Consider the following 15,115-nt stretch of genomic DNA (forward strand, 5'->3'; position numbering starts at 1 on the left):
GAATCAGTAGGACCTAAATCCTTCCAATCTTCGAAGATGTAGCCCATGTGGGCAGATGTCCTTGCTGAGAGCCTGCCAGCTAGGTAAGCAGCTAGTGCTCTTGAGACTCTGGGAATTTAGAGCATGATCAGCCCCTAGGCCACACACACAGAAGTTGACACAACAGAAAGCTCCAGGGACAGAAAGCCACTTTCTGGCCTCTTCTTGCTAGCAGACTCTCACTCATTAAAAAGTATAGACAGCTTCTCACTTATTTGAATGCAGTTACTGCCTGACACCCTTTCTACCTCACCTAGCTCTGCGCAGACCCTTCTATCTCAGTGCGGAATGAATCAGAAAGAAGACTCGGTCTTCTCCAGTAGGAATTGCTCAGAGACTTGGGATGGATAGCATTTTTTTTTTTTTGGCAGCTAAGAAGGATCTACTTTTACATATACCAAAGATGAAGGCACATGGATATCATCCATGATAGGAAAGGCCTAAGGTTGCTGAGCTGGGAGTGATTTATTTATCTGTCAAAATGATGGGGTGCATTTCCTGAGCAGAAGAGTTGGACCTGTTGTGGGTCCTGGGGTGTTATTGAAGCCATCTCTTCTCACTCCATTTCTGCACAGCGATTGCTTCTGGAGTTTGCCTCCCCTTGTTTTAATCACAGTGAGCCTTGTGCTCCTATGATTTGCATTGGGCCTGGTGAATTTCCCAGCATCAGCCTTGGCTGGAGAGCTGCCAGCCGTGGAGAGAAACTGCCGGGGTTTTTGTTGAGGAAGCAGAATTTTGGTGGTAGAGTGTGACATTCTCCTCTCAGAAATAATACCTTTCATTTAAGGTAGGAGAGGAAGTTTGACATCCCGTGAAAATATGATTTCCAGCCCTGTTCTGCTTTGGGTAGAGAGATTTTTTTCTCCTGTGGGGTCTCGTTCCTGAACCAGAGGTGGTAATCCTCTAAGGCGATGTGCTTGGTGGTCTGTGGACCCCTCAGAGGAATCTTCCAGCTTGGGGCTGAACATCTGGAGAGACTACTTCCTGGCTGCAGCTATGCAAAGATCCCGATTCTGCTCGAACCTCAAAGAAACAGCAACAACAAAAAACCTGGGAAACAAAGAGCATTCACCTCACCATCCTGAAAACTGAGAATAGAGGGTGACAGCATATATGTGTGTAGACCAATCATTGAGTAAATATTCAGTTTTACAGCAATTTCCAAGCAGCGATGTGGATTCCTCTCCGTCCACATTTCTTTGCATTGCCTAGGTTCTGAAAGGTGCAGGGTGGGGGGAGGGACACTGAAGATGGAAAGAAGAAAAAGACAGGAGTCCTGTCCTCCAAGAGCTCCCTCTCCTACACATGTGTTGGTGGTATGTATACAGGATAAGTCCAAGGAACCATAGTAACACAGGGATGGAAACAAGGTCTGGAGTTAAAGCAACGCATGTGGGAACGAACCAATGGCCCCTTCCTCAGAAAGAAGGGGAAAGCTTTCCTGAGGACACAGTGCTTAAGCTGAGATCCGAGAACGTGTCAGATAAAGGCAGGAAGGAACACACCACCAGAAGAGTTGAGATTTACTAGAGATCCTGATACGATGGTCGGAACTCCTAATCTGCTATAGCTACTGCTCTAGTATGCCAAATGCTTTAAGTGACCCTTGTCAGCATGTATTTGTGACAGCCCCATTTCACAGTTGAGGAAAAAGAGAAGTTGTTGAGGGAATTTATAAAGATTACATAATCTGCTTAGAGTCACATTCTTACACGTTAGGCAATCAGCCTTTGAGGCCAGACACAAATTCTTTTCCATCAACCATCCTATCTCTGAAAGCCCCATATAACTGTTGGTCCATTTATTCCTCCGGTGACCCTGAGCAGCAGATGCTCTGGGCTTCATTTTCAGGTGAGAAAGCTGGCGGTGTCGCAGGGTGGTCTGGGGCAGGAATAGGCACACTGGGAAGAACTCATCTGGAAACTTGCAGAAGGAACTTGTGTGGTTTCCGGCAGATCCTCATGCCTACTGCTCTGACTCTCCAGAATAATGATGCTAAGTCTCGAGTACTTCGTGGTTCAAATGTAGAGTATGGGGTGACAGGTGGAAGGAAGTGAAATTGATGGTAGGCCAAGTATGGGTCCCCCAGAGAACCTGTGGCTATGTTGGGTTACTAGGCAGAAGTTCCAGATCCCTTGACCTTGCTGGTGTTCTTCCATGTGTCTCCATGGGCTTGATGAACTCTCAGGATCCTTATAAGTGGAAGGAGGCTGAGGAGAGAATGTTGCTGGCGTTGGCCATGGAAGAAGGGTTTCTACATGCTGGAAACATTAAGGAAATGGATTCTTGACTCCAGGCTGCAGGAGGAAAGGCAGCCCTGTCAACATTCTGACCCAGTCAGTGACATTTGGCCACAGCAGCAATAGAGCTGCAGAAAGGACATGTGTGCTTGTGAAAAAAAACATTGCACACTGGATTCACTTACTTAAGACTGATCACTCGTCAACCCATCTTTAATAATGAATGAAGAAATCTCTGCTTTGAAGGGTCTGTGATCCACAGTCTCCTCAGGGTGGAGGTTCATTCAGTGCTTTAACTCTGCACATTCTTTTGAGCCTTATTATGTAGCCTGGGCTGGGCTTGAACTTTTGATCTTCTTCAGCCTTTGGGTGCTGGAACTATAGGCCTATGCCATTATGCCCAGACAGATCCATCCTTCTTGGGAATGTTAGGAAACCAAAGAGCACTGTTTCTTGGCTGTAAGTGCACCACAAGAAAGTGGAGATCTGGGGAGGTGGGGAGGCAGTTCTGTGCCAGCTATATTGTCTGGGAATTGAAGGCACATTCTAGGGCCAGAGTTATTCCACGGGCTCACTCATCCAACCATTATCGACCACTGATCTATTATATGCCAGATATTGTGTACAGAAGAAATAGTGAAGAAACCCGTATTCTACAATAGCTGATTTGGAGTTTCTGATGCCATGACAATAAGCTGTTAAGAAATCACAAAAAGAAACAGGGCCAGGTGCTGGTAGCTCACGTCTATAATCTTAGCTATGCAGGAGACTGAGATCTGAGGATCGTAGTTCAAAACCAACATGGGCAGGAAAGTCTGTGAGATTCCTATCTCCAATTACCCACTAGAAGACCGGAAGTAGAGCTGTAGCTCAAAGTGGTTGAGTGCTAGCCTTGAGTGAAAAAGCTCAGGGACAGCACCCAGGCCCTGAGGTTAAGTCCCACAATTGGGGGAAAAAAAAGTCACAAAAACTGATGTGTAGTTCCAAATTGGTTAGTCCTAGTTTTTGCACCACAGTTGCAAAGACCTACAGGTTTCGTGGAAGGTATCTCTGGAGAGGTGACATTCAGGATAGATTAATACAGAAGACTGTGTGGGTTACCCTGTAAAAAAAACAAATGAAAGGCCAAGAAATGGAAGCAGCATGCATTCGGAGACAGTGAGGGCCAGCCGAGGCCCTCCTGTGGAGCTGGAGATGGTGTGCAGGGCATTGTTGTGAGGAGCTTTGCAGCTCTTCTAGAAGAATCTTGGACCTTACCTTCACATTATGGACAGCCACTGCAGGGGAGGGGGGAAGAGGTAGCTTGATCTGATGTGCACTTCATAAAGATCAGGCTGGCTGTGCTAAGGAGAATGTTCTAGAAGGGTTATGAAAGAGAGAACGGGGAGTTGGCCACTGTGGTGAGTCTGGGCAAAGATGAAGGTGGCTTAGTTAAGAGTGATCGTACTGGTAGATTTAACATTATTTTGAAGACAGACTTCCTAGGAGTTGGCACTAAGTTGAGTATGGGAAGGAAAGGGAGGGCGTGGGTATAATCCCCCGATTTCTGGAAGAATGGCTAAATGGATGTAGGTATGACTTATTGAAGTGTGACGGGTTGGAGGAGAAGAGAAACGGATGGGGAGGATCCCAAGGGTTTTGTTTTGAGTATATTAAATTTAAGAACCTTTTGGCATCTCCTTTTAAAGATGTCAAGGAGGCAGATAGACAAGATTGGTGCTGTGAAGTGAGCCTGAGCTAAATATTACATAGATCTGAGGACTCTTACTCTATAGATACTGCAGGGGAAAGGTGAGCCCGACAGAGTCTGGAGAACACCGTGGAACGTATAGTGTAGTACTGAATATACAGTCTCAGCAAATATCCCATCTGCTCCCCAATATGTTCCTTCCTCTTTTTTCAGTAGGGAGGCTAGGTGATTAGATCTAGTGAATGAAATGTGGCTTTCAGTTGGGAAAAAAAGTAGACATTATTTTTTAATTTCTTTGTCCCTGCTGTCTGCCTCCATCTGTCTGTCTGTCTGTCTTTCTCTATTTTCTTTCTGCAAAAGCAAGGCCTTGGGACCTCTAATTGTCAGAATCCCGAGTGGCTGTGTGAAGGAGACTCCCCTGCAGATATGTTTTTCACATACTACGTGAGGCAGAAATAAGCCAGTGTTATATTAAGCTACTGAGACTTTGAGGTTGTTTGCTATTTCAACCTATTCTATCCCAATACTGGTAGAGAAAGCACGTAACGGTGTTTAACAGCACATAGACCTGGAACTCAAGCGGTCTTGTTCGAATCTTTTGTAGTTACTAGCTAAGTCAGCAAAGGGAAGTCTATGTATCTTAGTTTTCTCTTTTGGCAAAACGGAGCTGGGTATAACAACATTTATGTCTTAGGCTTGTCTTGAGGATTAAAGGATTCAAGAATATGAAGTGCTTAAAACTGTACATATAGAATATCGCCTGTAAGCCATCTTTGTTCAACTAAATCCAAATCCTCTTCTCCCCCCCCCCCAGCCCCCAGCCCCTGGCCCCAGGCTGCACTCAAGTCCAGTGACTTGGATGATGTCGCTCACCTTGCTTCCATATTAACCTCTTCCTACTGTTTGCCACAGCCCTTGGCCTATACCTCCTGCCATTGTTCATGGCGGCCCATCAGTGCTTCTGGGTTGGCATTGTCTCAGGAGAGATGTAAACTTTTTCAGGCGAGGTCAGGAATGTAGAGTCTCAGGAGAGGCCTTCTTTGTGGGAGGTGCTCGCTGATTGGCTGATACGTTTGTTCTGGTTGGTACCAAGGAAGAAGCTCAAGGAATAGGCTGCCAAGGGGCCCACTGGATTTGTTCTTGAGCTGGCAGCGTTGTCCTCGAGCTCTAAGCCGTGATGGCAACATCTTCCAATTCAAGAGACAAAGAGCTCTATTCATAACCTACCCCGCCTCCCGCTGCTTGTCACAGCGGAGTTCAGTCAACTTGCTGCTCTGTAGGGTTTGGTGGCGGCCTGTGAAGGATGAGGGCTGTGGTCAGGACTCATGGGAATGTAATTGCCGGGAAATGCTGCTGCTGCTGGCCTTGGGCAGTGGCTTGGAGAAGACATGTTTGTGCAGAGGGAGGGGCAAGATGTGGATCCCGTTGGCTGTCAGGCCGAAATCTTCACCTCTCTGCTTGTTTCTTTCTTGGTTGCTCCCAAGAGTACTGCATGGGCATGCAATTTAAAATAACTCGTGGTATTTTGAGTGTATTTGGCTTTGAATGTAGTGCATTGCAGGTGTGTAGTAGGTGTGCCCTCTGGAGTCTGTGTGAGGGGTGTCTGTCCCCAGCTGACTGAGTAAAGGCCAGTGAGTGGGATGGGGGGAAGGGAAGCTGTTCTTTTCTTCTTGTTGTTGTTGTTGGTTGTTGGACTTAAACTTGGGGCCTGGGCACTGCCCCTGAGCTCTTCGGCTCAAGGCTGGCATTCTACCACTTTGAGTCACAGCGCCACTTCTGGTTTTCTGATGGTTAGAGATAAGAGTCTCATGGACTGTCCTGCCTGAGCTGGCTTTGAACCACGATCCTCAGATCTCAGCCTCCTGAGTAGCTAGGATGATAATCGTGAGCCACCGGTGCCTGGCTAAGCACAACTCCTCTTCAGAGACTCATGGTTCAGAGGCAGGTAAAACAAAGCCAAGCAAGAGTCCAGTATCCATGAAGAGACATGGGGTGTCCACCACACCGCTCCTTTGCTTCCGTTCCCTCCCCATATCCCTCCTTTATTATCCGGAGCCATTGTCCTTCAGAATGGTATTACATGGTGTTAAAAGACACGCAGGCAACTCCTTCAGCGAGGGAAGAGAGAGGGCTTCTGCGGTGAGTAGAAAGAAGAGAGTCCAGCAGATACCCAATGACTGCTACAATGCCATGAAGAAGGCAAGAGATGCCCAGAGCCCGGCTACTCGGTATCTTTAACATCTAGGCCGCTCTCTGGATGAGGCTTCTTAAGAAAGGAGTGAAAAGAATCGTGAAGTTGGAGCCATGAAGCGATCCTGTCAGTCGTTCAGAGAAAGAATTTCATCCTCCCACCAAGTCCCCACTTAGAGTGAGAAGGGTCAGCCCGGAGAGGTGACCCATCTTGTCCATCCTTGGCCCTTTCCCTTGCTGATGGTTTCATAGCCTGCCTGGCCCCCTGGGGCCCTCTTCTCACCCCACATGCTCTCCACTCCCCGCTGCCCCAGTAGGTCAGCAGGCTGTCTCTTACATTTTTTGTCTGTTTCAGCAAACAGGTCTCCGACAGGCAGGCAGTCATGGCTCAGCAGTGTCCTTCCTTCCCAGGAAGATGCCTGCATCCACAGCGAGGCCGTCTCTGCCCTCCCTGGAGGACCCTGAGTGTCTGAATCGAGTCTGGGGCCGGGGACAGTATGATTGCACCCCAGGATATGGCTGATAAAGAACCTGCTCAGATTTGGGGATGAGGAAGAAGACAGGGCTTTCAGACTCACAGATGGAAATTGCTTAAGTGCTTGTCCTTGATCCCTTACTTACTGGAAAGGAACAGAGAATTCTGAACACATTCTTTCTAAGAAGCCACTCCTGGTGAACTAGTTCCCAGACTCTGTGAATCGGAGTCTATCTGAAGGCCTGGAATTCAATTGTCAAACAGTTAGGGAGCCTTGGGGGCAGGCTAAGGGAGTTCTCTGGGGATTGTGTAGCCTGTGCTTCCATTTGATTCTTCTTCCCCGCCAATCTGGGAGCCTGAAATGTGTTGTGACAAGGAAGAGTCTTTGTGTCCTGACTGCAAACAGTGATTTGTGGGCGCCCCGACTTCACCTCATCTACTGACAGCCTGAAGAATGAGGCATACAGCAAAGGAGGAGGGAGGAGGGAAGAGTAGCCGGCCAGATGAGATGGGTGTGCCACAATGAGGTTTCAAGCCCCTATTTTCTCCTTGTCTCCCACAGATGACCCCATTCACTAGGGAAAAGGTTGAGCTTCCATTGAGTCACCCCATGCAAGAGGGAGAGAGGGCCAATCGATCCCTCTCCATAGCCCCTGGAGGATGTGGGTTGCCCTGGGTAGGGTGGGAAGGAGGCCCAAGGGGAGGGGAAGAGAGCACACTTCAAAGAGGATCTAGCTCCAGTGGCTCTGGAGCATCTGTACTGACTGTAGGCCCAGAACAAGCCCATCTAATCTCAATTAACTTCTGCCACCATCTCCAATTCAGCGTCTCCGTTCACGCCAGTGTGGAGACCTTGGCCGCAGGCGGCTAGGGAGGGGAGACCTCACATTATGTAGGCGAAGAAACCAGATGGGATCTCCTTGCCAGGGCACTGGTAGCAGAGAAAATGCTTGGCGTAAACAGCTGGGTAATTTTCCCCAAGCTCATGCTCTCACTTCCAGCTCTGCTGGTCCAAGTCGATCTGGAAAAACTGGAATGGATTTTTTTTTTTTTTTTTTGGTCTTTGTCCTTTGGGCCTGTGGAGGGATTCTGTCACATCCCGAAGGGTCGTCTCTCTTCGAGTACCAGAAGGCCCTTGTAGGACTGAATCTTAAGGGGTCTGATCAAGGTACCAGAGGGTCAGACTGAGTGCTGTGCAAGGACTTCCTTTGTACCTCAGCTTCTTCTGCTGAACAAAGACAGAATTTTATTACTATTCTATCACCCAACAGGGTGATTCAAATTAATTAAGTGAAACTCAGTTAAAATGGGATGTATCCAACGTTTCGGTTCTCCAGCCATGCCACCACATTTCAGGTGCTGGTGGGCTACTAGGTCAGGCACAGGAGGTACAGAACATTTGTATCAACATACATGCAGCCAGATGCCAATGGCTCACACCTGTGATCTTAGCTACTCGGGAGACTTAAGATCTGAGGAGGGTGGTTCAAAACCAACCCTGGGCAGCAAAGTTCACGAGACTCTTTTATCCAATTAACCAGCAAAAAGCCAGCAGTGGAGTTGTAGCTCAAGGGGTAGATCACCAGCCTTGAGTCAAAAAGGTAAGGGATAGCACGCAGGCCCTGAGTTCAAGTACACAACACACACACACAAGTTCCATTGGACAGCACTCATCTATGAAGCCTCTTCCCATTCTGCTTTATTCTATAGCATTACTTAATCATCACCTATTATTGATTCATATAGAGTCAGTTCTTTGACCTGTGTGAGTTTCCTTTCCTCATCAACTCCTATCACATCTACCTCTACACACACAACATAAAACATACATATAGGCAGGACACACACAGCACCCAACCCACAGAAGCAGGACTCAGGGTATAAATGCTGAGTTCTGAAGGAATTGTGGAATGCTAACTCATGGCCAGTGCTTGTTGCTTACAATGGTGAATTATAGACTTGAAATACACTTTGCTAAGAGACATCGATCAACGATACAACAGGTGTGCCTTAAATTCACATGACTTTTATTTGTGAGTTATATCTCAAAAAGAAAAAGAGTTGAAGTGAAAAGGGACAACTGCGAGTAAAGAATTAGATCCCACACCTCACTTCTGACTGACCGTTATGGACTTTATCTCTAGGGTGCTTATTTCCTGGGTACCTACTGGGTGTCAGGCATTGCTCCAGTGGGGAGCACAGTGCGGTCTGGGAAGGGCCGGCATCTGGGCAGGCGGACCTAGCTTTGCCCAAGCAAACTCTCTGACTCCATAAACCGGAAGCCTGCGGCCTGATTGCGGAGTGCAGTAAGTGCTTCATTGGAGACCTGCCAGTATTTCATGGGGAGCAGATGGAAAAAGAGTCATATCTCCCTCTAGACCTCAGTTTCCCCATGAAGGGGCAGAGTTTGGTGACCTCTGAGGCCGCCTCCTTGCTGGGCATTTCTCCTCCAGCGCCTGGCATCTGAGAGATCTGTAAAGAGAAGGGCTTATGAGGTGTGCGGCGAAAGTTGCCCAGGTTTCTCCTCTATTTCCCAACAGCACTGCCCTTTACCTCTTCTAAATCCTCAGGAAGCCTGGAAGGCTCCTGGCTTTCCCTGGGCCACCCCCTCTTACACTTCTCCTTCCTCTGATAGCACAGCCCCAGCCGAGTTCTTGTCATATTTCCTACTGGATCGGGTGTTTAATTAAAATCATAATTAAAATTGATCTCCTCATTAGCATGCACCTGCTCTGCCTCTCACATCCTCGCGTTCCATTATCCACTGAAGATGTCAGGATTGACAGGCGAGAGCCAGACCCCAGGCCAGCCCAGTTGGAGGGGGCTGGCAGGTGACAACATCTGCACAGAGAGGTTTTCAGTGGAGAAGCTGCGTTCGCAGCTGGGCAGCAGGCAATTAGCACCAGACGGGCTTGTCTGGGGAGACAGCCCTTACTTCCTCCCCACCCCTGTGTGTGTGTGTGTGTGTGCATGTGCACTCACACACACACACACACACACACACACACTCACTCAAGTGACCTGTGACAAGTCAACCTAGGGGTGTTTGGAGAGGAGAGAGGAAAGGACACGGATTATACCCTTAGGAGCCAACCATCACCATTGCCCTCTAGGGGGCACCAGTGAGCAGCAGGCCTCCCACTGGCCTGGCCCCTGTGCCTAGGACTAGTGCACTGAAGTGTGCATGGGTGTGAGTCCTGCCAGCACAGGGCAGGAGAGACGAGTTCTGAGGGCACCCTGGTCTCCACACCTGTCTTGTATCACCCTTGGAAAGGTGAGGGAGGTGAAGGTGAAGCCAGCAGAGACATAACCTAGTGGGCCTGGCCCAGTCCAAGAATGTAGGTTCCACCGGAAGGGGGGGATGTTAGGAAAGACAGGTCTCTAATTGTGGCAAAAACACATTACATAAGATCTAACCACCTCATCACTCCTAACTGAACAACTCAGACGTGTTAGATATGTTCATGTCTTGTGTAACCAGTCTTCAGAAGTTTTTCATTCTGCAAAGTGGAAACTTTGTACCTTGAATGATTCTTTAATGATCTCCCTCCCCCTAACCTCAGGTAATAACCGTTCGCTTCCTGTTTAATTAGACTATTGTGGGTACTTCATCTATGTGGAGTCATACAGTATTTGCTTATATTTTGGGGTTTGGCTTATGTCAGCATAATGTTAATACTTAAGGGTCATCCATGTTGTAGTGTATGCCAGGACTTCCTTTTTTAAGGCAGCATAATGTTCTGCATATATATATATATACCGTTTTCTCTAGCCACTCATTTGTTGATGGACATTTGAGTGGCTTCTACCTCTTGTGCATTGTGAATAATGGGACATCAAACATGGATGGACAATATTTCCTCAAGTTCCTGTTTTTATTCCTTTTGTGTATCTACCCAGAAAGAGAAGTACTGGATCATATGGTCATTCTATTCTTTTTTTTTTTTTTGAGGAATTACCTTGTTGTTGTTGGTGGTGGTTGTGGGGCTTGAACTCTGGGCCTGGGTGCTGTCCTTCAGCTCTTCAGTTCAAGGCTAGCACTCTACCACTTGAGCCACAGTGCCACTTCCAGTTTTCTGAGTAGTTTATTGGAATAAGAGTCTCACGGACTTTCCTGCCCGGGCTGACTTTGAACCGTGATCCTCAAATCTCAGCCTCCGGAATATGTAGGATTATAGGCATGAGCCATCGGTGTCCAGCTATGAGGAACTATTTTATTGTTTCTCACATTAGCTGCACTGTTTTGCATTCCTACTAGCAGGTCATATGGGCCACATTTTTTCAGTTTTTCTATAGTTCTTCAACACTTGTTATTAGGTATTGTATGAGATGCCATTGTGGTTTGGGTTTGTATGATTACTGATATTGAGCACGGCTCCATTTGTTGTTTGTTTATTATAGTACTGAAGTTTGAACTCAGAGCCTTATGATTGCTAGGTTGTTACTTTTATTTTACTTGTTTTTCAAATAGGGGCTCTTATTTTTCCTCCAAGATGACCTGGAACGATGATACTCCTACCTATGACTCCAGTAGAACTGAGATTACAGATGTGAGCCATCATGTCTGACTTGTTTTTTTAAGATGGAATTTGGGATTTTTTTTTAATCCAGGCTGGCCTTGAACCTTTATATTCCCAAACTCTACTTCTCAAATTGCCGAGATTACAGGTGTGAGCCAGTGTGCCAGGCCCTTTTGTGCCAATTCTCTTTTTAAACTATTACCAACGTGAATCATACTGGCCTCATAGGGTAGGTATGTGTGTGTGTTTGGCCAAAGGGCACATCTCTTAGAATCAGGCCATTCATATCCCACAGACCTGCCAGGCACTGGCTCTGTGGCCCTGGCAAAATGATATCACTAAGCTTCAGTTTGCCAATATCCAATATGGAGCTCATCTGCTCACCTAATTAGATGGTCTCAAAGAAGAAATGGAGTAAGAAGCCTCTGCCCTTTTGTGTTCTTCCTATTAATCTGAGTTTTTTCTTTTCTTTTTCTTTCTTTCTTTCTTTTTTTTTCTCAGTCATGGGGCTTGAACTCTGGTCCTGGGCACTGTCCCTCAGCTCTTCAGCCCAAAGCTAGCACTCTACCACTAGAGCCACAGCGTCACTTGCAGCTTTTTCTGCTTATGTGGTGCTGAGGAATCGAACCCAGGGCCTCATGCATGCAAGGCAAGCACTCTACTACTGAGCCAACTTTCCAGCCCCTTTTTTTGGTGGTGGTTGTTAGTTGTGGGGCTTGAACTCTGGGTCTGGGAGCTGTCCCTGAGCTCTTTGCTCAGTTAGTGCTCTACCACTCTGAACCACAGCACCACTTCCAGTTTGGGGCTGGCTTTGAAACATGATCCTCAGATCTCAGCCTCCTGAGTAGTTGGAATTACAGGCATGAGCCACTGGCACCTGGCTATTCTGAACTCTTTTAACAACCCCCAAATGACAAGAGTACCACAACTTCCTCTACCTATGTATAAGGAAATGTAGGTGTGTGTGTGTGTGTTGGTACTAGGATTTGAACTTGGGTCCTCAGGCCTGCCAGGCAGGCACTCTTACCACTGAGCCACTCCTCTCGTGTGATGTAGCTTTGAGTGTCGTCTTTATGTAAGATTCTGTACCAGGAATGTGGAGACTCAGAGACATGGAAGACATGAGCATACACCCGGGAACGCAGTGACAGGTGACTGCCAGGCCAGAGCGAGGAGGGGGCAGCTAGAGCCGGGTCCCCTGAGCTCCAGGCTCCTCTGGAGTGGGAGACAAACCTTGTCCTGCCGCACATGGGGTCTGGGTTTCCCGCCCAGTGGGGACCACCTAGAGCTATGGAGCCAGAGAGTGCAAGGACTAACTCCATGGCAGGAGACCTAGAAACTACCCCAGGAAGTGAAGCCCCCTCGCGAGGAGGAACTTTCTATTCCAGTGCCTTCTCTCTGGATGTGCAAACAAGGGCTTAACCACACTCCCTAGGTACCAGGCAGCTTAAGCCTATGGTGTTTCCCGGAAGTCCCACCCTTTTCCTGCACCCCTCCCTCTCACCAGTGTCTGGGTAGCAGTCACCCTCTGGGGAGACACGATTTCCTGGTCCCGCCAGGTGTGCCTGGCCTGTGCTCCTTCCCAGGGCAGGGAGGAGCAGGCAGCCTGAGAGCCAAGGATGCAGGGGCAGGAGCAGAGGGGAGGCCAGCGTCCACAGGGAGGTGGTTAGCTCTGCAGCACCTCCAATAATAACCATCCCGGGTAACAAGCAGTGGCGGGCGGGAGGCAGGCGCGGCCTTGGGGGCTGGCTGTCCCTGCCTTCCCCAGGGCGCGCTGAGGGAGACTGCAGATAAGGCAGAGGTCAGGCAGGAGGCTCCAGGGGCTGCAGGGGCTGCGGAACGGTGGGGCCAGGTTTGCACTGGACCTGAGGACTCCACGTGTGAGGAAACTTGGAATTCAAGCACTCAGGTCATCTATCGATCAGTATTGACCCGCAGCAGTGTGTTCGCTGCAACAGCCAAAGCTGTCCTGAAGTCTTTTGTTTTTTTTTTAAGATGTGAGATGAGCGAACAGAGATGCTACCTACTTATCCCATCACAGGATAAGCCTGTCACCACCCCAACAGACAGACAGACAGACAGACACACACACAGAGCTCTGAACCCTCCCTTGTTCCACTGTGAATATCCATCACACTATACTACAATGGACATTAATGGGCCTGGGCACAGGTGGCTGTTTTCACCCCGCTGGTCCTGAGAAGGTGGAGGCCACACAGATGGGCCAGGGAGGTGAGGAGTGGGCATCTTGGGCTACTGTCCATACAGTCCAATGGCAACCAAGCGGCCCTCCAGGGCTCACCTGTGAGTGAGAAAGCATGAGGTGTATCTGTGTAGATTATAAAGATGAGTCCAAGGCAGGAAGACGTATGGATAGAATATTCTAGAAAGGAAGGGTTTATAATTTTCTCCTTAACAGGTAGAAATTGATCTCCCGGTTAGCACTGGTAATTCTCCAGTCAGCCTAACTCTCCCTCTGGGCAGCGCATGGGGTCCACAGTCCTGGCTGACACACCACGGGCCGTACCTAGGTTCTGACCTGCCCCAGCTCCTGCAGAATTTCCCTTGATTCTCTCCCTCCTTAGCCCCCTGCCCTCATTTCTGTAGATCCCCATTGCTACCTTCAGGATCTGGGAGAAGTTGAACAAGGTGGAATCCCAGGGCCTCGGACCTCATCCCTTCCCTGGGCTTTCCAATCAGACACCTCTAAGATCTGATGGTGGGTTCCAGAAAAAAAAGTAATGCACAAACACATGACCATTTATTACATTCCTAAAATGAGCCAGGGCCCTGAGGTAAGCACTGGATAATGCAGTGTTCCACACAATCCTTTTTTTAACCATCTCATGAACTTAATGGGATGCTTAAGAGCTGAAGTGTGAAGAAATGGAGGCTCCAAAAGATGGCACAACTTGTCCAGGGCCACGGAGATGCAGCATGGCTCATTCTTCTACAGATAGCACGAAGGGGTGGGAGGAAGCCAAGTTTGTGGACTTATCTTTTCCATGGCGTGTCAAAGGGTCAAGGTCATTACTTGTCAAAGGAAGTGTCCAGTCGCAGCCTTCATCTACTATTTGCTCACCTACTCCCAGTCCTAACTTCAACATGAGATGGTTAGAAGCTGTTTCTTCATCTTTGTGGAAAGTACTCTACCTTCACAATTCCTTAGTTCTTAGGTGTGGTCTTTCATTCTTCCTTCCTCCCTCCTTTCCTTTAAAAGAAAAAGAAATAATTTCCTTATGAAACCAATATCTATCTTGTTCGCCCCCCCTTTTTTTAGATAATCTCAAAGTACTTTTTTTATTGATTAATTTTGGTGGTTCTGGGGTTTGAACTCAGGGCCTTGTGCAATCTAGGCAGGTACTATACCACCGAGCCACATCTCCAGCCTCAAAGTATTTTCAAGACTGTCAAATAAGGACACCATGCTGCTCAGAGAAATTTCTCGGAGGAGCTTCTTCACCAAGAAGTCTCTTCTCTGAGTTCCATGTCCTTCCCAGTAACTTATGTTCCTTTACTTTCTTCATCTTCTCCCAGCGTCGGTCCAGAGCTCCTAAGTCCTAATGGTGTCAGAGCTGGCAAGGGTGGGAAGGGTCTTCCCGTGCTGTCTGGGGAGTCAGGATGGCAGGGTGGGAAGGCAGTATTCTTTGGTTGGTCCAGGTTGGCTTTTGAATTGAACCACCATCACTGTTTCGACCACACTTGGTGCTATTCGGAGAGCTCTGTTTCAATGACTCATTTAATGCTCAGAACCATCCAGGAGGATATGTATCAGTCATTGCCCTTTTACTGGTGAGAGAATGGAAGTGGGACATGAAGAAGGAACTTGTCCAGAGCAATGAACTGTAAGTGCTTGAAGATGCAACATGGGCCTTAACCTTGAATCCAACATGATCCTCTTGCCTCATAGTTCTGAATACTGGGGACATTTAGAAGTGAGTGTGTGTGTGTGTGTGTGTGT

This window comes from Dipodomys merriami, unplaced genomic scaffold, assembly GCF_024711535.1.
Source record: "Dipodomys merriami isolate MVZ:Mamm:240054 unplaced genomic scaffold, mDipMer1.0.p SCAF_29, whole genome shotgun sequence".
Lineage (NCBI taxonomy): Eukaryota > Metazoa > Chordata > Mammalia > Rodentia > Heteromyidae > Dipodomys > Dipodomys merriami.